The following is a 26,435-nucleotide window of genomic DNA, read 5'->3' on the forward strand; positions in this document are numbered from 1 at the left end:
CATGCAAAATTTCAGCTAGATCAGACAACTAGAAGTGGGCCAGGGGCATTACTTATTGCATGCAACTCGTCGTTACTATTTTTAATTTGGAGATAAGACTAGTGTCACAGGTAAGGAAGCTATTTTTTTAAATTAATCTGGAGCAAGAAGCTAGAATCCAATATTCGGAACATTTTTTTGGTTCTTGTGATTAAGGGAGGTGATGTTTGATAAACACTGCTGGTGAGCCATGATTTAATATACTCTTTTGTTTCATGGTAGACAACCGATGGTCTCTGAAATAACATATGGACTATTTCGAATTCAAGAAAGCAACTTGATGCAGCGATTGCAGGTGATTAAATGACTTACTGACGAAATAGTTTTCCCCACAAATGATAAAAAAATATAAAAATTGAAGAAGTTTTTTTTATAGTTTTAAAGGCTAAAATCTTCCAAAACAATATATATATATATATATATATATATATATATATATATATATATATGTGTGTGTGTGTGTGTGTGTGTGTGTGTGTGTGTGTGCACTTTCCCGTCAATTTCGACGTATGAGTTTCCGCACCACAACTAAGTTGCTTGGAAATCCACGCAGATGATTTTTTTATAGTGGTGGAGGCTTTGTGTAGACCATTCACACTTTTTTATATTACTGCTAACCTCCGTCGGTGCAGATAACTGCCACAGGACAGAGTATACAATAGACTGCAGGTTTTTACATGTTTCCTTCTCCTAGATGCATCTTTTAACGAATACTGGGTGTGCATCTCTCCCAGTGAATTAATGCGCCTCCAGACACCAACCTTGAAATTTCTACGACCCAGCGCGGTACAGTGCCTATTCTTCCCAAATGGTCACCCATCTGATACTGACCAGGTACCACGTTGCTTAACATAACTTAACTTGTGCCGTAGATATATATATATATATATATATATATATATTTATAAATCGCTCATATTATTTATAAATCGAAAGATCCACTTAGTTACGACTGTTAAAACATCGCTGAAACAGGCAAAGATTTTCCAGAAGGTGAACAAGCTTGCCGTAAACCAACCAACCTTTCAAACTCTAAGCTGATAAAAGAGAGGAGATCCACATAGCGATAGTTGGGTCATACAGATCACCAGCATGTGGCAAGATAGAGACAAGCGATAACTTTTTCTAACAAGAAGGGAAACAAGACTGCAACTAACAGAGATGGAATAATTGCGAGATGATCGAAGAAACTTTAAGGTCACAGTGATTTAAGAACGACAACAGGAATGGAATCAAGATCAGAGGTTTTCAGTAGAAACGGACGATCGATCTGGTAAACGTAGCAGAAATTTAGCGGACGAAAGAAACGCTGATTATACACATATGTCACGAGTATTTTACATAGTATCTATATCCGGCATAATCACGTAGACACACAGCTTCTCATATATCACCGAAGTTCAGCAACGAGTACAAGATGCGTTACTATTTGGGAATTCTTTCCTAGAACTGCACGCCAGTGGCACTCTCTGCCGCTTGCCTGTTTCCCACCTGATTACAACTTGGACATCTTCAAGTCCAACATAAACAAATTCCTGACAAACCGCCCCCTTAAGTAAGACACTCTATCAAAACCCCCAATACTAATGATTACTACAATACTATCGCATTGATTACTGTACACGCAATAACCCTTATCCCTGAGTGGCGTTCGGGCCTTGATAAGTGGTGACCCCCATGTAAAAAAAAAATTCTAGGTGTTGTATGTGCTCCCCGTTTATATCGGCATTATTTCCAGTTGTCCTGAATCTCCACTTGCCACTGGCATTTAACAATGTCTACTCCGGAGTTGGGGGTTGCGTAACTCTTGCAACAAAAATTTCACGAGAAGGCATCCTAACAGTGGGTATCCATAGTCTGTCAAAAATGAACGAATATATTACATAGTGTCTATCAGTATAATACTACACGTGTATTGCTAAGAACATTACCATTATTTTGTTGACCAATGTGAGTTAGTTTATCTTTTGTCCAGTTTATTAAATATTAATAGCTATATTGCTCAAGTATGTGTGTAGATCCGTGAAGTCCATGCCCTTAAAAAAATAACTTTCTTGTGGTTGAAGGGTAGTCGTCCACTCTATTGAGCTGGGGTCCTGGATATGACCTTAAACTATATCCGATGATGAGGCCTCAGCTTGCGGGCTTTGAGGAGTGTGGAGCCACCCTATAAATGTCCATTGCTCCGAGATGAACTCTGACCCGGAATGGTAGTACCTGTTAGGGTCCCAACTATGGGTTAAATAGAAACCGACTTGAAAAAGAAAAGTATTCTATTAAAAACTTTTTCTTCAAAATCACTGGATTCGGCATTAAATAACCTGAAAATGGTTGATATGCCGTAAAACAAAACAACTAACCAAATCTATTGATCTGGATGATATGATGATATTGATCTGCACAATAGAATATAATGAAGTGAACAGGTGCCATAAATGAATTACATCTCTGAAAAATAAGGCTTTACCCGGATCAAGCCCATGACCGTGCCAAGTGGAAATAAGAATACATTATTGTGGACGCGTAGATCGGTTTCGTTATTGGATTGCTTTGTTCTACGGCATATCAACCCTTTTCGAGTTATCGAGTTATTTATCCAGTAGGTTTGGAAAAAAGAAAAGTTTTTTGTTCTTTATATGTTCAGATATTTATTCACCGTGTTTGGTTTGGTTGTTGTTCTTTTTTTTGCGACATATCAAGATATGAGATATTCAATGTAGAATTTCAGTAATTTTGGTAAAGGTTTTTATTCTTCAAGTCCATTATATGTTCAAATATTCATTCATGGCGATTGGTTTGGTGGTTTCGCAGAGGGAAATTATTTCTGTGTGATTTAGCAGAATATGATTGTGTTTTGCAAAGGGAGATTTGAAAATAACATCCGTGTTTGGTAAATTTTAGACCAGGAAGTCAGTATCTTTAGAGAGCTTGATTTGGTAGCATCAGATGATGAACTAGACAGACACACTACACAACGATCTGCGTAAAATCAGCTGTCACTCGGACCAAGCCTTTGATAGTGCGCACTTTTTATTCCAAATTCCATCCAAATGTTCTGGCTTAATATTTTAGTTGCATTTATTAGATTTTCCGATCCTTATTTTTTGTAAATAGTTTCAAGTCGTCCATTTGTTGTTGTTGTTGTTGTTCTGGTTGTTGTTATTATTATTATTATTATTATTATTATTATTATTATTATTATTATTATTATTATTATCCCTTTTTTAGTTAGTTCGTACGTTAAGTCTTGAAAGAGGGCAAATGCAATTTTTGAAGGCCATACTGCTTCAAAAAAAAAAAAATTAAATAAAAGAAAAAAATGGCCAATCTGGTAGCTCTGGACAAGAATACGAGAGTGATCTCCCTCTGATATAGCCTCGTTTACAGATTTCATTATAATAATAATATATCGTCATTGTTGCAATGATGCGAGAAGAAAACTCGTCGCAATTTCGAGGTGCAGCTGTTCTTCACCTAAGAAAATAATCAGCGAAACGTTACGTAAAAAGGGAACATACGAAGGAAAAGAAGAAAAAAAGAAAGAAAAACACCGTCTGCCAAGAGGTGCTGTACTAAAGAAGTTAAATAAAGTGTGTGTCTTACAATGTGAGTTTATTTTTTTTTGTATTGAACTATGTAGCACAATATTACGTTCTGAGTATTTATTGGTACTTATTAATTTATCTAATTGGGATCAGTTTTACATTTAAAATACAATGGACACTATTTTCATAGAAATGTTAGTAAACTCATATTTGCTGTATGTTATTAATTTTTATGTCGAAAAATCTAATTTTTGCGCTATCCAAAAAATATTAGCCTTATCAAAACATATTTGTTGGTTAAATATATTTCTTATTCCGTGGAATTTGCACGGGTCTTGCTTGTTGTTGTTATTGTTGTTGTTTTTGCTGTCGTAACAACAACAACAACAACAATAATAATAACAATAATAATAATAATAAAAATAGTAATAATATTGATAAGAAGAAGAAGAAAAAGAAGAAGAAGAAGAAGAACAACAACAACAACAAAACATTTTAATCTCTGACCATAAAGCCATTTGCGTTCATCTGCTTTTTTTTTCTACTTTTTTGTTTTAACGATTTTTTTATTATTTTTCGCGCAGATATTGTTTTGTCGATTTATTATTTATGCTTTTGTTATCATTTATCTTTCGCCAGTCAAAATGAAAGCGAACAAAAATGATGCTTTATCGTCCGAAGGCTAAACTGCCGACATTATTGCTGGAAATCTCATTTCGAGATTTCAGCCCGAGATTTCAAGACTAGAAGTCACGTGACATTTCGTATTTCTTTTGTATGTTTTTTTTTTTTTTTTTTTTTTTTTTTTTTTTTGTATGTGGCCATTTTGGTTTGAGAAATTTATTCATTCATATTTTTGTTTTCATTTTTTTTTTTTATCATTCCTTTATTTCATTATATTAGTTTATGGATTACATCCCGATATATATTTCTCTGCTTTGTATTCTTTCTCTTCATTTTTTTCATTTTTTTCATTTTATTTATTTATTTATTTATTTATTTATTATTATTATTATTATTATTATTATTATTCTGTTGACAAATTTGTGTCTAGCTGCTGTTATTGGCAATTATTATTATCATTATTATTATTGTTATTATTATTATTATTATTATTATTATTAGTAGTAGTAGTAGTAATAGCGGTGATTGTGGTTGAGGTTGATATTATTAAGTATTTTTATCATTCATTTTTTCGGTATCATTTAATAAATTATTATTATTATTAATATTATTATTACTATTAGTAGTATAAGCAGTATTAGTAGTAGTAGTTTACTGATTTCTTCATTGGCTCGGCATTGTCTGAGAAGGGAGACCACCCTATATTTATGTTCCCTGCCAGGAACTTCACATAGCCATTTATTCTTACTTTGTTCAATTTCGGTAATTTTTCATTGTTCAAATATAATAATAAAATAATTAATGCCTAACCCTAACCCTAACCCTAACGTAGACCACACGTTATTATTATAAACCAAACCCACTTATAAAAATACGGATTCTTCTAAAATTTTATTCTGGAAACTAATTTTTGTCGCTGATAGGTCACCACTTATTACAACGTTAAAATTCACTGGAAGACAAAAGGCGGACGAATTGCTTGAGGAAGGTTAAAAATTTGGTTGCTTGGTTGTCTTCTTGTATGGCATAGAAGTCCTTTTCGGGTTATCTAATTGATGAATACGATTATTTTGGAAAAAAAAGTGTTTTATGGTTTAAATTCTTTATATATTTTAAATATATATACATCGTGTTTGGCTTGGTTTTTTTTTTCACGGCATATCAACCCATTTTCGGATTATCTATGGACAAATACAGTAATTTTGGAGAAAAAATTTCTTCGTGTTGTTTATATCTTCAACTATTTATTCCTGGGGTTTGGTTTGGTTTGGTTCTTTGTTTGAAAATATATTAATCCTTTTCGGGTTATTTAGTGTCGAATCCAGTAATTTGTAAAAAAAAAAAAAAAAAAAGAAAAAAATAGTTATGCTTCAGGTTTGTTTTATACCTTCAAATACTTATTCATGGTTTTTAGTTTGGCTATCTTTTACGGCACATCAACCCTTTTCAGGCTTAATCATTCTGACAAAATCTTTATTCACATTAATATTTACACATGCTGTTTAGTTTTGCTGTTTTGAAAAGTAAATATTTTTTGTTTGTTTTTTCAGAACATGATTGAATTTTGCAAAGGGAAAGAAAAAAAAGAAAGGGTAACATCAAATTTTGGAGCATTTAAGCCAGGAAGCCGATATCTTCGGACAGCCTGATCTTGTAGCACAACGGGCGATTAGGACTATCGTGAGAGAATTGGAAATGATGAATTAACTGAACAAAATTTGATTACTTATGGAGCCAGTCCATGACAAGTACTTGTTAACATTGAGGACGACCATGTAGCAGTCTGCAGGGAAGCAATTCCGTATTAATGTGTTTTAAAGACTAGAAGTTTTGTTTTTACTACTATAAAAAAGACCCTTCTAAAACTTATGGTATTCCTTAAATGCAATTAACTTTCAAATTTAGATTTTTCAACTAATGAATAATTTTAAAGTTACGTGCAATACAATAATAATCTAATATATAAAAGGCTATATGTCCGCCACCATATTTTCGAACTCTATTTTCTCCGAAACTAAAAGTCGACGAGCAGAGCTAGGGGCCTCAAATGGTTATACATTTTCTACAATCATCTTAGTTTATTTTTAATTTAAAATTGTTATATAGTTCATATTCGTGTGACGCTGGTGCAGTGGTAACGCCGCCATCTTTGAATACTTCGGTTTCGATTCTAGCTGATAGCACCCAAATACTTTTTTTTTCTTACTTTTGAAATCACAAGTCTATAACAATATATTACAGAATCTGGACAAATTAAAATATCATATTCAAGCATGTAGTCTACGACCGGGCAAAGCCGGTCGCCCCCCTCCTCGCTAGTCTAATTTTTACAACTCACTATGTCTGTGTGTTTCCATATTTTCAAGCTCCATCTCTACTGCTAGGGGTCCCAAATGATTGGCATTTTTTATGGACCGTTCTTTTATGGGCATTTAGCCGGTTAAAATAGTTTTTTAGGGGTCAAAAATGGGTCAAAATTGAAAACAAAAATAATCGTTATACATTTTGTAAATTAATCTTAATTTATTTTTTAATTTTTAATTTTTAACCAGTTTATATGAGTGTCACGTTGGTACAGTGGTCATGTTACCAGCGTTAAATGCTACAGTTTTGCTTTTATTTTCTTTTACTTTTGAAATCACGACTATACATTGATTAAAGTAGCGTATGAAATATCGAAAGAGACTATTCAAGCGAGTTTGTTACCAGATTTAGTCAATTAACTTCCATAAAAATTGAATGCGCGTACTGCTTCGTGGTGACAATGCGTCGGAAAAATCGAGCGGTCATGTAATTAACGCTTAAGCAACATACGCTGAATATTAACTCAATATGAAACCAAGCAACCACATTGACCACAGCCGGTTCCAAGTAAAACCCCCACAGTGCTCGAGCAAAGCCAGGTATGACCTCTAGTTTAATTTATAAAACTCACTATGTCTGTCTGTCTGTCTGTCTGTCTCCCTATTTTCAAACTCTATCACTCCCGAAAAAAAAAAGTCGCGGGGCGGCGTTAGGGGCCTCACGTGATCGGATTTTTCATAAACCGTTCTTTTATGGGTCTTTAACCGATTTAAATAGTTTTTAAGGAGTCAAAAATCGTCAAAATTGAAAAAAAAGATTCGTTATATATTTTGTATGTTCATCTTAGTTTATTTGTAATTTTTTATCAGTTCATATGCGTGTCACGTTGGTACAGTGGTAACGTCACCAGCTTTTAGTGCTACAGTTTTGCTTTCGGTTTCAATTCTAACTGATGACACCCAAATACGTTTAGCTTTTGAAATCACGACTCTATAATAATATATACGAAATCTGGACAAATTAAAATATCATATTTAAGCGTATTTTACGATCGGGCAAAGCCAAACCTCCCCGCTAATATAAAATATAACATATTAAATATTTAACGCTGTCTTACCAGACAGAAAAACAAACAGATGAAAAGAAATTAATAATGATAAACTGAATACAACTGCACCACCCTCTTTCTCTTAATAAGGGTTAATTGCGATTGATCGTTTTGTCTGGATATATTTGAACTCTTAATCGGATAACAGCAGACTCACTTCCTTTCTCCCCCCCTCTCTCTCTCTCTCTCTCTTTTCTACTTTCTTTTTATTCTTCATAGTTTAAACCCATAACTTCTACAAATTCATTTGGCTTCTTCTGTCTTCATTCGAGAATATAATTCTTTCAAAGAACGGTAAAACCTTTTTTTCTGTCGCTCGGTGAGATCGGTTAGTTATTGTTATAACCAATTGACTGAAACATGATTGTGTCACGCCATTAAAATAATGTTTAATTGAATATTAATCAAAGTACACGTGTTGTATAAACCCCGTTAAACTTAATGATTCGTTTTAATTTTGAATATTTGTAACATAAAATTATATATATATATATATATATATATATATATATATGTTTATATATATATATATTAAGTAGAAATGGCAATTAATAAAAACTGAAGAAAGTGTTCAATACTGTTGTAGAGCAAATATGCGTTTTATTTTTTATTACCGTATTTTTCTGTTAAGTTACATTATTGTTTCAGCTACCCGGTCGTTTTTCTGGCCGTCTGTAGCTTCCTCAGACTTTTACAGAAATGTTCGTTATGATGGGATGAAAGAGTGAATGATGTCAGGGGAGGGGTGCAAGAAGAGCGGAAAAAAGAGGAAGGGAACAAGGGGGAAAGGTGCGAGGAGATACAGACGGCCAAAAAAAAACCGGCCGGGTAGCTGAAACAATAATGTAACTTAACAGAAAGATACGGTAATAAAAATAAAACGTATATATATATATATATATCCACAGACAAACAACGCCGCAGCAGACAAGAGCTATGACAGCCAGCAAACCGGAAGCCCAAGATTCGAGTTCCGCACGCACTTGGGCTCATCAGTTAGACATATCCGACTTCGGGATTCGAAACCCGAGCATCTTGCATGCGAGCCGAGCACACGGTCACCTAAGCAAATACGCTACACACAAGAAAGTCTATGAACTAACACAGATCAAGCAAACCGCGGCAAAATCCGACTATGGAACAAGCCTACTTCGTCTCTAAAAAAGGATGTGGTCATCCAACAAAACTATAACCCAAGCCCATGTCTCACAGGTAGGAATTTTATACTCATCAGGACGATGCCAACCAACATACTAACCAACACGCTAACCTAGCGAATCCTGAGTTCAGATATGTCTAACTGATGGGCCCAAATGAGGGCATAACTCGAGTCTTGGACTTCCGGTTTGTTGGCTGTCATGGCTCTTGTGTGTTGCAATGTTATTTGGCTGAATATATGTATATATATATATATATATATATATTTCTGAATATATATATATATATATATATAATTTACTATAATAATTATATATATATATAATTTACTATAATAATTATCAAATACCTAGAGGCAGTAGTGATTCATCCTTTCGGGAATCATCAGTGCAGGGTGTCACGATTAACACCGGTTGATAGATTCGAACCCGGTAATCGAAGCCATCTCTGACTCCATAAGTAAGAACCTAATCCATTCGCATATATATATATATATATATATATATATATATATATATATATATATATATATATGATTTTTTAAAAACAGTAATCTACGGACGCGCGTGTTTCGGAGTCCTACTCCTCTTTTCAGCGTAGCCTTACTGTTGTTGGGATTCAAACCCCGGACCTTATGTATTTCAGTCCAGCACCCTAACCCATTACGCTATAATGTCATAGACAATTTACTATTTAGTTTTTATCGTTTATCTGTTTAGATAGTTTTTGTTGTTGATTTTTTAAACGATATTGAGGTTAACGTCTCCGCCTCGGAGATCTGGTGTTTTTCTTAGAAATTCGCCCATTTTTTATTTGGACGTATTTTTATTTATTTATTTATTAATTTTTTAAAAACAGTAATCTACGGACACGCGTGTTTCGGAGTCCTACTCTTCTTCAGCGGAGCTTGGCTGTTGTTGGGATTTGAACCCGGACCTTATCTTCTGCTCAGTACAACAAAATACGACACCATGAACAGAATTATTTCTGTTTGCTTTCGTATTACATCAGTCACCTACCTTCTATGATCTCACGTTACCCTGATCGGGGGAGGGGGCTAAGTTGATTTTCAACAATGTCCAAGTGTTTCCCACAGATTTTCAGAGGGAAGGAAGCGTCTTACTTTTCCTTTTACAGTAGTGTTATACCGCTACCCTGTATGGGCACTGCTCGAACAGAAAGAAGCTGCAACATACTGCCTGTGCAACTGCAAAGAAAGCTATAACAATACATCACACTCTTTATTCGAGAAACAACGTGAATGGGGTTCTGAATCAGAACACCTCGCACGATAAGGATTACCATGATAGACAGGTGTCACTGATCGTCCTCAAACTACTATGACAACCAGCAAAAATAACGGAAAAGATCGTAGGTAGAAGAAGCAGAGGACAGCAGCGAGAAACATACGTTAACAGTCTGAACACATGGGCAACATTAATGATTTATGAGCAACAATGAATTCATGAATGCCTTGAGGGAGAGAGATAGATGAAGGGCCATGGCCGTCAATGCCTGTATCAGACAAGAAACCACTTGAATGAATGAATAAATAAATAGTGTGTACAAAAAATGTTCACCCATATATTGCATAAACATAAATTTATGCAGTTATTTTACAACATTGTCAATAATTTTCCCCAATCTTTATCTCTGCCAAAATCAAAACGTAGATTTCATGAACAAAGCTTCTTTCTTAGAAGTACACGCCTGTGGAACTCTCTTCCGTTTGCCTGTTTCCCACCTGACTACAACTTTGATGTCTTCAAGTCCAACATAAACAAATTCCTGATGTACCGCCCCCTTAAGTAAGACACTTTATCAAATCTTCAATACTAACGGTTACTATGATACTATCTCATTGATTAATGTACACGCAATAATCCTTATTCCCGAGTGGCTTCCGGGCCTTGATAAGTGGTGACTACTATGTAAAAAAAACAAAAACAAACAAAAAACAACAGCAACAGCACTTCAGGAAACTTCTATTTCTCACATGCAATATATTTTCTTTGTGATAAAAACAAATGAAAAATAAAATTTTTATCTGTAAAAGTATGGTCAATTCAATTTGTTTATCCAATAAATATCTAAATAATTAAATAAACATAATGGGAAATCATCGTTCTGATAAAGTTCAAGATGAAATAATAGCTATGAAAAAGGATGGAAAATCACTAAGAAGTATTCCAAGATTTCTATATCTTCCATTATGCACTGTTGCCAAGATTATGGGAAAATATGAAAAACATGGCCATTATGGTTGAAATAGAAGGCAAAAAAAAAAAAAGACTGACAAATAATAACTAAACTTTTTAAATGGGGAAAATCTCTACTGATAAATCTCCATCACGTAGAACATTCTTCATTCGTGACTGATTTGGGGTCGGATTTATTTTTGAATATTTTAGTGCCGAATTATTTTGTATATTATTATTCCCCACCAGTTATCTATAGGACTGCAATCCAGTGATTGTGCCGGACACCTTTTGATGGTCATGGAATTTTGTCTAAAAAAATATTTTATAAGTTTTCTAGTGGATCATTGTCCTGGACTAAAATGTATTCGGAAAGCGCCAATGTACTAAATCTTCTTACGGAATTAAACAACAAAAAAAGCATGATGCAGTAATAGGCTGCATCCATTTTAACATCTATGAAAACTGATTCTAAGACGCTATAATAAAAAACAAACTCCAAACCATAACAGACCCTCCTCCAATGTTTACATTGCTGTAAACAATCTTTCAAGCAAACTTTCGCCATATTTTTTTGATTCCATCGGCATTATAGAAATTAAATTTAGATTGATCACTGGTTTAATTTTATCGTCTGACATTTTTATCCATCTCTCGCTTGCCTCAAACCTATATGTTGTGATCTTAATAACGGTTTCTATGTATAAACCGATATCATTTATATACTTTCTAATAGTTTTATAGGAACACGTAATCTTCTGTTCTAATCTTCATGCTAATTTTCTGCATGATGAAATAGTTATCGGCAGAGATTTCCTTATTTAGAAATTTCACATTATTACTTTTCAGCTGTTTCGACCTTTCTAAGTGACTGGTGATCCAATGTTTTCAAGTTTTCTTATAAGTTGTTTTTATTGTTTTTTTATTGTTTTTTTTTTATAAGTAGGGAATGGAATTCATGCCGTTTCATTCCTATAATATCACCTGTTGCTTGATCAGAATAGCATTTCCCCATTATGTATAATTAATTATTTGAAAATATCTTTTATGTATTGGATTCTTGATTTCATTCTTTTTAATAAAACTCTTAAAAATAGCTAATCAACTTTTTCAGTAAAAAAAAAAAAAAATATTAGGCTTTAGTTTTGAAACGACCGTCGTATCAGAAAGCCCGCCCCTGTCGCCCATGCACAGTCATCGTTGATCGCTGGCATATATACATTGAGAATGATGGTGACCATACATAAACTTAAATTCTGGATCACTAAACATGGATCGATTTAATTGTATCACTCCCGTCTTCGTAACTATTCAACTTTTACTTATGGAACGACCCTAGTATATATATATATATTATGGAACGACCTAGTATATATATATATATATATATATATATATATATATATATATATATATATATTATGGAACGACCCTAGTATATATATATATATATATATATATATATATATATATATATATTTGGCAAAACTGGAAATTAGTAAAAACTTGAAGAGAGTGCTCAATACTATTGCAGAGCAAATATGTGTTTTATTTTTTTTTATTACCGGTTTATATGTTTGGCTACATATGTTTCAGATGTTGGACCATGTTTACGATCCAACAGCCTCGTCAGGCCTTCTGCGAGGTCTGACGAGGCTGTTGGATCTGAAATATATGTAGCCAAACGGATAAAACGGTAATAAAAAATACCCCCCCATATATATATATATATATATATATATATATATATATATATATATATATATATATATATATGGGGGGTATTTTTTATTACCGTTTTATCTGTTTGGCTACATATATATATATATATATATATATATATATATACAAGAGTGATTCAAAAAGTAAAACTTCATATTTTTAACTAATATATACATATATATATATATATGTGTGTGTGTGTGTGTGTGTGTGTATGTGTGTGTGTGAAAAGAAATATGTAGGTTGCTTGAATCATTGCTGGCAAACAAGTATGTAAATGTATAAAAATAATACACCAATGCAGAAAATCAGGTATTGTCGTAATGTGACGTAAAAAAAACATACAGTTTCGAATCTTCAAATATTTATTTATTTTACAAAAATGATCACACATACCAATCAATTAATATAGACTTGCATTCTTTTCGCTTGTTTTCCTAAAAAAAAAAGAGAGTTTATTGTCGAAACACTAAAGACATCAACCATGCTCGTTATATCAAATAATATGTCCGTATTTACTGACTTGCATTTGTGTTTGGTTTTTAAAAAATACATAGATATACGTAGACTTATAAAATCTACACAACACCTTCGTTCGTTTGTCTGCTAAAACTTCATATATATATATATATATATATATATATATATATATATATATATATATATATGTATGTATGTATTTATATATATGTATTTATATTTTTAAAAAATACATAGATGTACGTAGACTTATGAAATCTACAACATCTTCGTTCGTTTGTCTGCTAAAACCTTCACACACACACACACACACACACACACACACACACACACACACATATATATATATGTGTGTGTGTGTGTGTGTGTGTGTGTATTTATTTATATATATATATGTATTTATATTATTGGCTTTTTACTTTATCGTTTGGTCTCTTTTAGAATCTATACTTTCTCCTCCCTCCCATTTCCCGCCCCCTTCCTAGTCTCTCTCCCTGTCGTCGTATCCTCTTCTCTCTTTATTTCCCCGATTTCTATCTAAATCTCTCTTTTCCATTTCAACCCGTAAATCCCTTGGGTTCTCTATTTGCTTCGAATAAATATCAAAGTGGAAAACTCAATCACTCAAAAAATTCCACCGAGGATCTTCCATACATCTCTTCAGCAATTTTCCTTCCCCCCCACCCCGCTTTTGTTTTTCATTCATCTCAAAATTATCCATTCACCCCACCCACACACCTTTTTTTCATTCTTGACTCAACTTTTATTTACTCATTTTTATTTTTAATGAAATCTCTCTCTCTCTCTCTCTCTCTCTCTCTCTCTCTCTCTCCAACAATAAAACAATAACACAAATAACAAACAATGAGTCGCCCTGTCAGGTCGCTATTTATTTTATTTCTCAGGCCACAACTCGACCGCTCCAGTCGCCATAAACTGAAGCGCCAAAGAAACTGTGCGCTTGGTAACATCACTATGGAACCCTAACCCTAACCCTCGCCCTGCCCACGCTCCGTCCGGAGGGATTTCACAAGCCTACCAGATGACAAACACATGACATAAATTTCCACTTTATCTACTTCGGCCAAAATATTCAATGGACATTGTAATTCGCAGAAAATTCGATGGGTTGTTTTTTAATGTTCATCTTTATTTGGCTTGTCTTTTTCCTGCAATGTTTGGCATAATTTTTTTTTTCTTTTTTACGTGTTTTGTTTTCTAATGCTTTGTCTTTATTTTTTAAATTTTGACGTTTTATGTTATTTTTATAATATATTACGTGTTTTTATTTTTCAATCTCCAAGCTCCCCCCTTTTTTCCTTTTATCACATATATTTGTTTTGTTTTATTTTTTATTCTTTTTTATTCTTTCCTATTCCTTCATTTTTTTCATTATATAGCTCACCCTTTACCCCCTCTATCTTTATTTAGGTTCTATTAGTCATTCTATCTCTTCTAACTATTACGTTTTCCATCCCTTCTTCTGCTATTTCTTTTCTACGCCATAATTTCTATTATTTTTCTCTATATAATTCTCGTAGATTTTAGATTTTTTCATTCTCTTTTTTTTTATATATATATCTTTCGTTTTTTTTTTAGTTAATTTTCCTTCCTTTCTTTAATTTTTTATTTAATTTATTACCGCTTGATTCTTTTATTTTTTATGATCATTTAATTTCGAACCCTTTTCCTTCGTATATTATACTTTTCTTTTTTTCTCTCTCACTTCTCTTCCTGCATTTTCCCCCTATTTTTTCTTCCTTTTGGCTTTTGCTTCATTTTTTTCTTACATTCTTAACATACTTATATTTCTTCATGTATCCTTTCCTTCGCTCTTTATTTCATTTTCATTCTTTTTTTTAATTCAAATACTTCATCCTTTTTTATTTTGTTCTCATCATCATTTAATTTTAAACTCTTTCCGTTGTTTTATATTTCCTGTTTGTTTTCAGTTTTTCTTGCTTTTACTTCCGCTTTTTTCTCGCATATTTTTTTCATTTGTCTTTTTCTTCTTTTCTTAATTCTTTCTAGCTTTCTTTCTCAAGTCCTTACAAGACATCCAACTGTGAGACCCCTATTTTGGTGCTGTAAAGATTTTGAAATTTCTCTTTAGTTACCATTGCTCCCAAATCCACTTTGGCTCGGACTGGTAGTACGTGTTATGGCATCTGAAAGTATCGACTTCCTGTCTCAAAAATACAGTAAACATTCATGGTATTGTTTCTTCCTTTCCATTTGCACAACTCAGTCATGTTCTGCTAAATCAAACACAAGAACAACAATTTTCTTCTACTAAACAATCAACCCAAACACCATAAATAAATATTTTAAGATATAAAGAATTTGAAACGTTAAAACTGTTTCTAAAATTACCGGATTCGGATTAAATAACCCGAAAAACGTTGATATACCTTAAAACATAAAACAACCAAACCAAACTTAATGAATCAATATTTGAAGGTGCAACAATTTTGCGGCATCAATTGTTTGCTCCAAAAATTACTAGAATCGGCATTATATAACCCCAAAAGGTTTAATATGCCGTAAAACAAACGAACGAACGAACAAACAAACAAACAAACAAACAATTAAAAAACAAACACAAACTCAATGAAGATATATTTGAAACAAAAAAAGTTCCAAAATTACTAGAGTCGACATTAAACAACCCGAAACAGGTTGATATGCCTTACAACAAAACAACCAAACCAAACCCCATGAGTAAATACTAAATATTGGAAGATATAAAGAGTTTAAAGTGTAAAAGTTTCCCAAAAGTACTGGATTCGTCATTAAATGATCCGAGAAAAGGTTGATATGCCGTAAAACAAAACAATCTATCCAAACTTTCTTTATTCACATCCTTTCTTTTCTTTCTTTCTTTCTTTCTTTCTTTCTTTCTTTCCCTATTTCATTCTTATTTCTTTGTTTATGATTTTTTATTTTAATCTCGTCTCGTTTCTATTTCGTATTCTCTTTATATTTTCTTTTTTATATCCGTTTCCTCACTTCTTTTTTTCTTTCTTTTTTCCTACTATAACATAGAACATATGATGGGAAAAATATCAGTAGCAGCGGAGGATGGCTGGTTTGCGAAGAGATTGGTAGCAGCAGTAGCAGTAGCCGAAAAAGCTGTATATACAAATTAAGAAGTGTGCGCGAGAAAAACATTGAAAAAAGGAGGAAAATGCACCACATGGTCGAGAGAAAAGACAGCCGACGTCGAAGAAAATGGACGTGTAAAGTTGAGGACGAGAATGGTCCGGCTGTGGCCAGGATGCGGTCGGAGAGAGAAGAAAAGTTTACATCGGATGGAATTGACGATGGCGAGGGACTTTTAAGTGGTATCGAGACAGAAGAGTTACGGCAATAACAAAAATTTTGTTGAAAAAAATTTAAAAATGTCGACCTGTATTTTTAATTATTTCTTTCCTTTGTTTGCATGTAACGACCATGTTACACTATTTCCTTTCAATGTTTTTTTGTTGTTTTCATTTTTATTCTTGCTCTATTTTCATTCGCCAAGTCATTCAACATACTTTTCTACACGAAAGTCAGTTTGAAAAGAGGATCAATGACACAACTTGTAAATAGGTACGGAAACGTTCGTTTCTTACTTATCATTCATTGCAAGGAACAATATTTACCGTAACCATCTAGCACGTACGTGTTATTTCTACGTGTGACATAGATGATTGGCGCTTCTGATTACAAGTAAAAGAATACATATAAACATCGAATATTTTTAGACAACGAACTTGGGTAGGAAAAGAAAAGAAAAGAAATACCACGCGATTTTTAACGTCACGTAGTATATTGGAATCGCTCTTTTTAGTCGCGTGCAAGCGACTCTATATGTCACTCCGTCGGTCGGTCGGTCGGTCGGTCGGTCTTTCGGTCTGTCCGTAACACTTTTGTGCTTGGCCTTTTTGGTTAAGATCAAAGGTCTGTTGTTAATAGATGTTGTTCATAGCTTTTTAATCTTTTCTAAGTGTAGTATCTATTCTTACTACTTGCTGTACTTATGTTTGTAACTTTGTGATATAAAGTGGGAGATCACTTTTCTGTATTAATTCAATGTAAAATGATCACTCACTTTACAACCAGTCAGTCTCAAAGCCACTTAAGTCATTCTCCAGATCATTCAAATTGTTTTTGAAGGATTCCAGTTATTTTTTAAACATTCAAGTCATTCTTAAGGTCATTCAATTCATCCTTAAGTTCATTAAAGTCATTCTAAGCCATTTACTTTTTATTTATTTAAGTAATTTCAGCCCATTTTTCGGTCATTTTTAGTTTATCTTTAAGAATTTCATGTCAATCCTACATTTACGCATATTCATTACACGAGAGCACGCGACTAAAGACTATCGGCCTTGTTATTTTTAAAATGGCGTAAGAACGGAGGAAGATTCCATGTGGTATTCTACTCGACAAACAAGGCGCAACATGGTATTTTTGTTGTAGAAAACCTCCACTTTCCGTGTTGCCGTTCTGAAGTCCGACATATTCTCAATAGCGCAATATTTTGCAACAAAAAATATATAAGCGAGATCATAGTTTAACAGAACGCGTATAAGCGCGGTGGAAATTATCAGAAGGAACTGAAAGATAGCTGGCTTTTGAAGACATAAGCAGCAGTAGCCGAAAAAAAGCACATATGCAAATTAGGAAGTATGCGTGAGCTGGCGCGACAAGAAAAAGAAGGGACACCGCGTGGCCAGAGAAAAAAAAATGCGGCTGAAAAAGATGGACGTGCAAAATCAAAGACGAAAAATGCCTGTTTATGACATGCATGTAGTGGAGCAGAAAGAGAAACGCGCACCAATTGAGAGAGACTTTTTAAGCCGATGTCGAGACAAGGAGAAAAAAAAAGGGGTAATAGACGACTTGTGTTAACAAAGAAAGAAAAGCTGAGTCGGATTTATTTATTTTTGTTTGTTTGTAGCTGCGACAATACACACGTTACAATAGTAGATTTCCCCTTACTTTTCAAATATCTTTTTACAAAGGAGTCACTTCTTATCAAGGCCAGAATGCCACTCAAGGATAATGGTTAATGAGTATACTGTGACAACCGGAACAACGGCGTAGTAATCGTTACTGGTGGAAATTAGGCATAATTTGATTATTTAAGGGTCGACTCGACAGGAACTTGCCCACATTGGTCACGAAGACGACTATACCGCAGTCAGGTGGAAAGCAAGCCAGCGGAACAGAGTCCCACAGGCGGGCAATTCTTGGTAAGAGACTTTGTCTATGGATTCTCCGTTTAGATTTATATACAGATATAGTGCAGGGGGAAACTGTTGACAGCAATTGCAACAAGGCGAATGCTTTTTGTGAAAGTTTGGTAAGGGGGGACCATAGATTGAAGCTCAGACGAGCATTCGCCACGAAAATAACGATAGAGCAGAGATAGACTTGCAACGTCTCTTCCGCGAGAAAAGAGCTACAGGGAAGAGAAAAGAGAATCACCTCCAGGTTTCGAAGCCGGCCCTGATTTAACGTTGTGTTTGACTTGCCGGGGGTTTATTTATTTAGATTTTTTTTTTTTTTTGCTAACTAGGATACTTTTTGTTCGGTGTCTTTCTAAAAACTTAACATTGTATTGGATTTGACCAAAAATAAATATCTGTCTTCTCTTCAATTAACAAAAGAGATGATATTAGATACCATTTCATTGGACCCTTTTGCACCCTTAACATTGTGTTGGACTTGGCCCATTGGATATATTTTTATTTGGACTTTTGTGTGCTGCACTTTACAAATTATACTTCTTTAATTTACTTTAGACTTAAAAAAAAACAAATCGTTCGTTCGCTTTATGCTTTTATATACAGATAGAAGGCGGGGGAAATTATTGACAGTGGTTGTAGCTAGACGAGTGTGGGTTTAAAAATGTTTACATAGCAAAAAAAATGAGATGTATAAATGGTACACTGATAGAAAGGTGGTTATGTTGCGTAGATAAATTAGATGGAGAAACCACTGCAACTTGTTTAGTAAACTCCGAGGTTGAGGAGTAAAGAAAAGTGGCGACAAAGTTCCTATATGAGTTCACGAGTTCTGTATACCAAGGCCTTTCACTTATAAATAAGCAGTTTCAAGATTTTTCATAGGATATATAATTGACGAAGCTTTTATATCTCAACGGTAATGTCTAGGCCACTTATTTGAAATCTTTAATGCATGCCTCTATATTCAGTTTGAGAGTTTCCGCAGATGAATTTGCTTTTAAAAATGTTTTTGGTGAATTTTGAAAATTATTTAACGTGTGTCAAATCGAAGATTGCCAAATTTCTCATGAGTAGATTATACGCGCCAAACCATCAAACACCCTGTACATTGCGACTGTAAAGTCGAATTAATCTTATACAATGATGATTTTTTTTCGGGGTGAGCGTTTCATGATAGATGAGGCACTGAAACAGATTTTTATTTGAAACGCGCCCGTCGTTCAAAATTCGAAAGCATTAGATTCGAAACGTTCTCGTCGTTCAAAATTCGAAAGCACTTTCGAATTTTGAACGACGAGAACGTTTCGAATCTAAAATCTGTTTCAGTACCCCATCTATTATGAAACGCTCATCCAAAAAATCGTCATTGTATAAGATTAATTTGACTTTACAATTCAGGTCGCAATGTAAAGGGTGTTTGATGGTTTGGCGGTTCCCAGAGGTTTTCAACCAGGGTTAAATTTACCCTTGGGGATAAAACATTATATCAATGTCTCGGGAGACAATGGACACCCCCTGTAAAGGGCTATTTCGCGAGTAATTAATAGGCAAGGGTTGCGCAATAACTAACCGCATCCCTCCTGAATCAGCACTGTTTGATTCCAGTAGCAAAGAGAAGTGCTAGACGACTGGAAACAATGCCGAGATAAGAGGAGAGCACATAGAGCACTTGGAATTCCCAATTGGTCACCAATTTTGGTACTGACCAGGTTAAATGTTGCTTAACTTTGGTGATCTAACGGAAACTGGTATGTCAACGTGATTATGCTGTATATAAAAAAGTATATAGTCGGGAGTAAATAATTGAATATCTGATAAATTTAAAAATAATTATTTCTTTTTAGATTCTGTCATGTAATACAAAGTAACTTGATAGTTTTCTATTTAGAAAAGGTTTGGTTTTTATATATTTTTGCGATACGAATGTAATAATGCAAAATTTATACACAGTCTAGAGTCCGGTACAATAAACAGGTTCTTTTTGAACTTCTTGTTTTTCAGTGAGTTTATGGTAGCTATGAAATTTTTTGTATGCGATTAAGGGGCAAATGGAGAAATATATAAAGTCGAGGGGAGGGGTCAATGATTGAGGAAAAGCTAAGAATGGCTGCGTTAAATGTGCGTCATTAGAATAAAAGCGAATTCCTGCAAATTAAAGAACAATTCTTTCGTAGAAATTTCTTGAAAGTACAGCTGGGTACGTTTCATCGAGTAATATAGTATTCTTAGAATTACATCCTCTTAGAGTTTATTTGGTTGGTTGCTTTTGTTTTATGGCATATCAACCCTTTTCAGGTTATTTAATGCCAAATCCAGTTATTTTGAAGAAACGTTTAATAGAATATATATATATATATATATATATATATATATATATATATATATATATATATATATATATATATTTGAAGTCTTTAACCCATATAGTTGGGACCCTACCACTCTGCGTCAGAGTGGACCTGGGAGCAATGGCAACTAAAGGGTAGCTCCACACTCTCAAAAGCCCGCAAGATGGGGCCTCACATCGGATATAGTTTAACGACATACTCAGGACCTCTTTGAGTTTATGCCGTCTCTATATCTATATCGCTTATTAATGAGCAGCTTCAAAATATTTTCTTAGGGTAGAAATTTTTTTTTTTTACAAAGAAGTCACCACTTATCAAGGCCCAGAGGCCGCTCGAGAATAAGGGTTAATAAGTGTACAGTGGTCAATATGACAGTGACGTAATAATTGTTTGAAATTTGGTAAATTGGTTTACTTAAAGGAAACGGCTTATCAAGAACTTGTTCACGTTGGACTTGAAAACGGTCATATTATAGTCAGCCGGAAATCAGGCAAACGGAAGAGAGTTCTGCAGGTGTGCAGTTCTAAGAAAAAAAGCTTTGTTCATGAAATCTACGTTTAGGTTTAGGCACGGATAAATCAGCGAAAGCTATAAAATCTCAACTATCCTGCCTCGTCTGATTCTTTGAAACTTTTAATGAATGCCCCTGCACTTAGTTGGAGAGTTACTGAAGATGATCTTGCTTAATTGTTTTTTTAATAATAAATTAATAACTGAAAATATTGCAGCATTAAGAATTGATTATATAATGTTATCAACTGAATGAAAAAAATTATGAATGCTGCAATATTTTAAGTTATAAATGAATTATATTTTTTACTAGAATATCTAGTCCTTTTCTTTTCCAGATTTAACAACTAGTCCTTTACTTTTCCATGTTTAAGCTGAACAATATTACTTTTTATGCTCGCATTTTACTATTGTAATCCATGATTTTTTCAGGCTTCCAATAAATTCACTTGTTCTTTGTTTAAGTTCAATCTTATTTTCTTGCCCCCATAAACACATAATAATAATGTACGGTACTCGTCTGCTTTCAATACCTCACCAATTATCTCCCTTTCGTTCTTTCATTCTCTGTGTTTCACTTGTTACTTCTCTTTTCGAAATAGTAACAACAGTAATCGCTGAAGCGACGTGGTTGCTATGGAAACCAGTACTAAAATGTATTGCCCGCCTCCTTATATTTTTTTTACGATTTTGAACACAAAAAATTCATCATAACTTTTGTTTTAACAAAAACGAAAATGGAAAATTTTTTTTCAAAATATATATGAGAAGTTGGTCCATTAACTGTAGTAATTGTTTGAAATTTGGTCGGAAAATGAGTGAGCAGTGAAACTTTAAGGTAGTTCTAATTGACTAAAACTATCACTTAACCATATCATTCAAACACGGTAGTGTTTGAAACATATATTCAGAATGTGAGAGAATATGTAATTATTTCCACCTCTAGACAATGTCGCAGCTCACAAGAGCCAAGAAAGCCTACAAAACCGTAAATCCAAGACTCGAGTTTCGCCCACATTTGGACTCGTCAGTTAGACACATCCAAACTCGGAATTCTTGTGAGCTATATATATATATATATATATATATATGTGTGTGTGTGTGTGTGTGTGTGTGTGTATACATATGCATTTATATATATGTACACATATATGTATATATATATATATATATATATATATATATATATATATATATATATATAATGTCTTAACAAAAACCAAGACCTCAAAGAATGGGTTGATAGCAAAAATAGTGTATTTCAACGTTAGTTACAATTGTTTCAAGACTATTCGGTCAAATTCAAACATTATGTCGGTTGAAAATTTTCACAAGAACAGCCTTTCGTCAGACTAATAAAAACACTTTAACAATGAAACATAATAGAAACCATTTACCTTATAAGGAAAAGAAAACAAGCGAAAATATTGTACCTATATCTCATCCTTGCAAAGTTTTTTAAAGATATATATATATATATATATATATATATATATATATATATATATACTAGCAAAAGTATCCGTCGTTGTCTGGGTTCAAAAACAGCCTACAGAAAATGCACTTTGATTTATGAAAGTATGATAGGTTATGAAAAGGAAGGGTTGTAAAGAGATAGCTTCGAATTTGGGAGTATCAAAACTAAAGCAAAATATGATGAAAGTAAAAATAAAATAGATAAACCCCATCATTTATTATACCATACCTGTTCACACTGAAACACTTATCACAATATTCTGTGGATCTATATTAAAACAACCTTGTTAAACTTTGTGACATATTTCCATTCTATGGAGGTCAGGTGCGAACGAACACTCCATAATTTTATTATACTATATTTCTTCAAACTGAAACATAATTTTCAAAGTATACTTACGCAGATAGATATGAAAAGTGTTTATTAAGGTTTGTGCCTATTTCCATTCTATGGAGGCCAGGCGCGAACGCAGACCCCACAATTTTATTATACCATTCCTATTTAAGTTAAAACATACTTATCAAAGTATTATTATGTACATCTATATCAAAAATACTTGTAAACGTTTTTCTTTTTTAATTTTACATTTTTTTTTTATTTCCATACTTTGTGGACCAGGCGCGAACGCAGATCCCACAATTTTAATGAACCACCGTTCTACCAGATCAAACATATCCATTCCTGTGTCTCGATACATCATCTATCCTTATATGTAATCAGTTTTTTAAAATAGTCAACCATATAGGAGCCTATTCGTGACCACACACACACACACACACACATGTAGCTTTATATATATATATATATATATATATATATATATATATATATATATATATATATATATATGCCATATTCTTGGCTTTCCGAAACCCTAAATTGAAGGCTTCACAGAAACCTGTATGATTTTACTTTTATTTCATTTTATTTTGTACTAGCAGTTCAGACTGTTTTTTTTTCGGGCCCTATTTACTGTTCATAACTGTATGCTCATATGTATATATCTATTAAAAAGTTTGACTCATGTCCAGGTAACCTACATCTAAAAATTCAAGTGTTTAGATCCAAAATTGGCAGAGGAGTTTGGTAGAGTCTGCTAAAGTCAACTCTTTCAACTTTGACCTCTTCGCAGTCAAATTTCCGCCTAAAAACTAATTAAAAAGCTTGCTGTATGTCTGAATACCCTTTATGTAAAATTTCAAATGTTTAGATCCAAAATAGATACCGCAAAAGTATAATCTTTTGAACACTTTTTTTACAAAAACCTATTAAAAAGCCTGCCCTATGACTGAATACACTTTGTGTAAAATTTCAAATGTTTAGACAAAAATTAGCTGAGTAATTTGGTAGAGACCGCAGAGGTCAAATTTTTAAAACTTTGACCCAAATTTTGACCCCTTACCATTTTTTGTTTTGGGCTCAAATCAAAAAAAAAAAAGTTTGATCTATGTCCAAGGTACCTACATCTAAAATTTCAAGTGTTTAGACCCAAAATCGGCGGAGGAATTTGGTAGAATCGTTGAGATTTGACCTCTCGACAGCCAAATTTCTGCCCGAAAACTGATTTTAAAGATTTTCCCAAATCTGAAAATTGACAGAGTAGTTTTGTAGGGAAATGTAACGACATGGACAGACAAGTTTACTTTTATATATACATATATCATATTATTTGTAGTTTTAATTTTATGTTTGAAATTATATTAAACATTTTTTTGAACATTTTTTTCTAATTCCATTCTTCTACACTTTCAGATTGCTTTATTGTTAGTTTTAATCTATTATTTGAAACAGACTTCGTAGCTTAGTGGGGAATCCCTTTTCTCTTTTCTGGGACCTCTTTCTCAGAGAAGAAACGTTGCGAACCTTCCTCTGTTTTATCGTTATTTTCATGGCAAGTGCTCGTCTGAGCTCCAATCTATTGCACCTCTATCGCCAAACTTACACGAGAAACGGTAGTCTATCTGAAAACCCTATCAATAATTTCCCCCACTCTTTATCTGTGCCTAAACCTAATCGTAGATTCCATGAACAAAGTTTCTTTCTTAGAACTGCACACATGTGGAACTCTCTTCTTTTTGCTTGCTTTCCAGCTGACTATAATATGGTCGTCTTCAAGTCCAATGTAAACAAAGTTCTTGATGAGCCGTCTCATTAAGTAATCCAATTTACCAAATTTCCAATATTAACAATTATTACGACATTGTCGCATTGATCAGTGTAGACTTATTAACCTTTATCCTCGAGTAGCCTACGGGTCTTAATAAGTGGTGACTCCTTTGTAAAACAAAAAATCTATTTATTTATTTACGTATCCCCTGTTTGCAGTTTCTGTCTCCTTCCCTGTTTCTCCATTTTCTCTTCTATCTTTCTTCTTCTTCTTCTTCTTCTTCTTCTTCTTCTTCTTCTTTTTCTTCTTCTTCTATTATTGGTTATTCTTTAATGTTCCCAGTTATTTCTTAGCGGCCTAAAATTTTTATTTGTACTATTTCCTACATGTTAGCGATGGGACAATTTCCCGAATCCGATACAGTTACCGATTCCGCATTAAATTCCCGATTCCGATACAATTACCGATCCTGATTGCGATACTTTATATAAATTTCTAAATACTGAACTACAAAGTTGTTATTTTCCCCGATTACCGTAAAAATACACGTTACTTGTGCACATATTTTTTTAAAAACGTAAAAAAAAAAAACAGACTTGTGGGGGATGATCTAAAGATTTTTCAAAATTAATAAATATTTATCATTTCGTTGTTACTACTAACGGTGGAAAATTTTGTTTTAAACAAATAAAATAAACTAGACAATTAAAGGAATCGTTTTTAGGCATCGGACAATAGGCATGAATTTTAATGAGTCCGATACCGATTCCGATACTCCAAAAAGTTCCGATTTTGCCGATTCTGATTCCGATTAACACTATTACATATCTGCTACCCCTCCTATTTACCCTTATGTGCTGTACTTACTTTTAATTATTATTTATCATTTTATTCAATTCCTTTATTCGCGGTCCTGGATATGACCTTAAACTATATCCAGTGGTGAGGTCCCAGCTTGCGGGCTTTAGGGAGTGTGGAGCCACCTTTTAATTACCATTGCTCCCAGGTCCACTCTGACCCGGAGTGGTAGTACCTGTTAGGGTCTGAACTATGGGTTAAATAGAAACCAACTTGAAAACAACAAATATATTCTAATAAAAATTTTTTCTTCAAAATCTTTGTATTCGGTATTGAATAACCCGAAAAGGGTTGGTATGCCATAAAACAAAAACAACAAACCAATCCTTTATTCGTGTTTCATTTCTAAGTGTATTCAAGCCAGTTTTTTTTTTCTATAATTGTATTTTTTATAATTCTGACAATTCTCCTTCTCTGATGGAAACTATTTAACTTCAAAATGCCATGGTCTAATGCAGGTTTTTTTTTCTTAATTTTCCTCTTAACTTTTTGCTATTGTTTTGATGATATAAAAAAAGTTATATATAACTTCTATTCCTCATCTTTCATTTTTATATAATTGTTTGCTCCTCTTCATAGAGTTGAGTTTTTCTTATCCTGATGAGTTTTGCTTTTTTTAAAGATTTACGCTTTGATAACATAATTATATATATATATATATATATATATATATATATATATATATATATATATATATATATATATCACTGTCAAGAG

The sequence above is a fragment of the Euprymna scolopes genome, chromosome 32 (assembly GCF_053919585.1).
Source record: "Euprymna scolopes isolate OS-2025 chromosome 32, ASM5391958v1, whole genome shotgun sequence".
NCBI lineage: Eukaryota > Metazoa > Mollusca > Cephalopoda > Sepiida > Sepiolidae > Euprymna > Euprymna scolopes.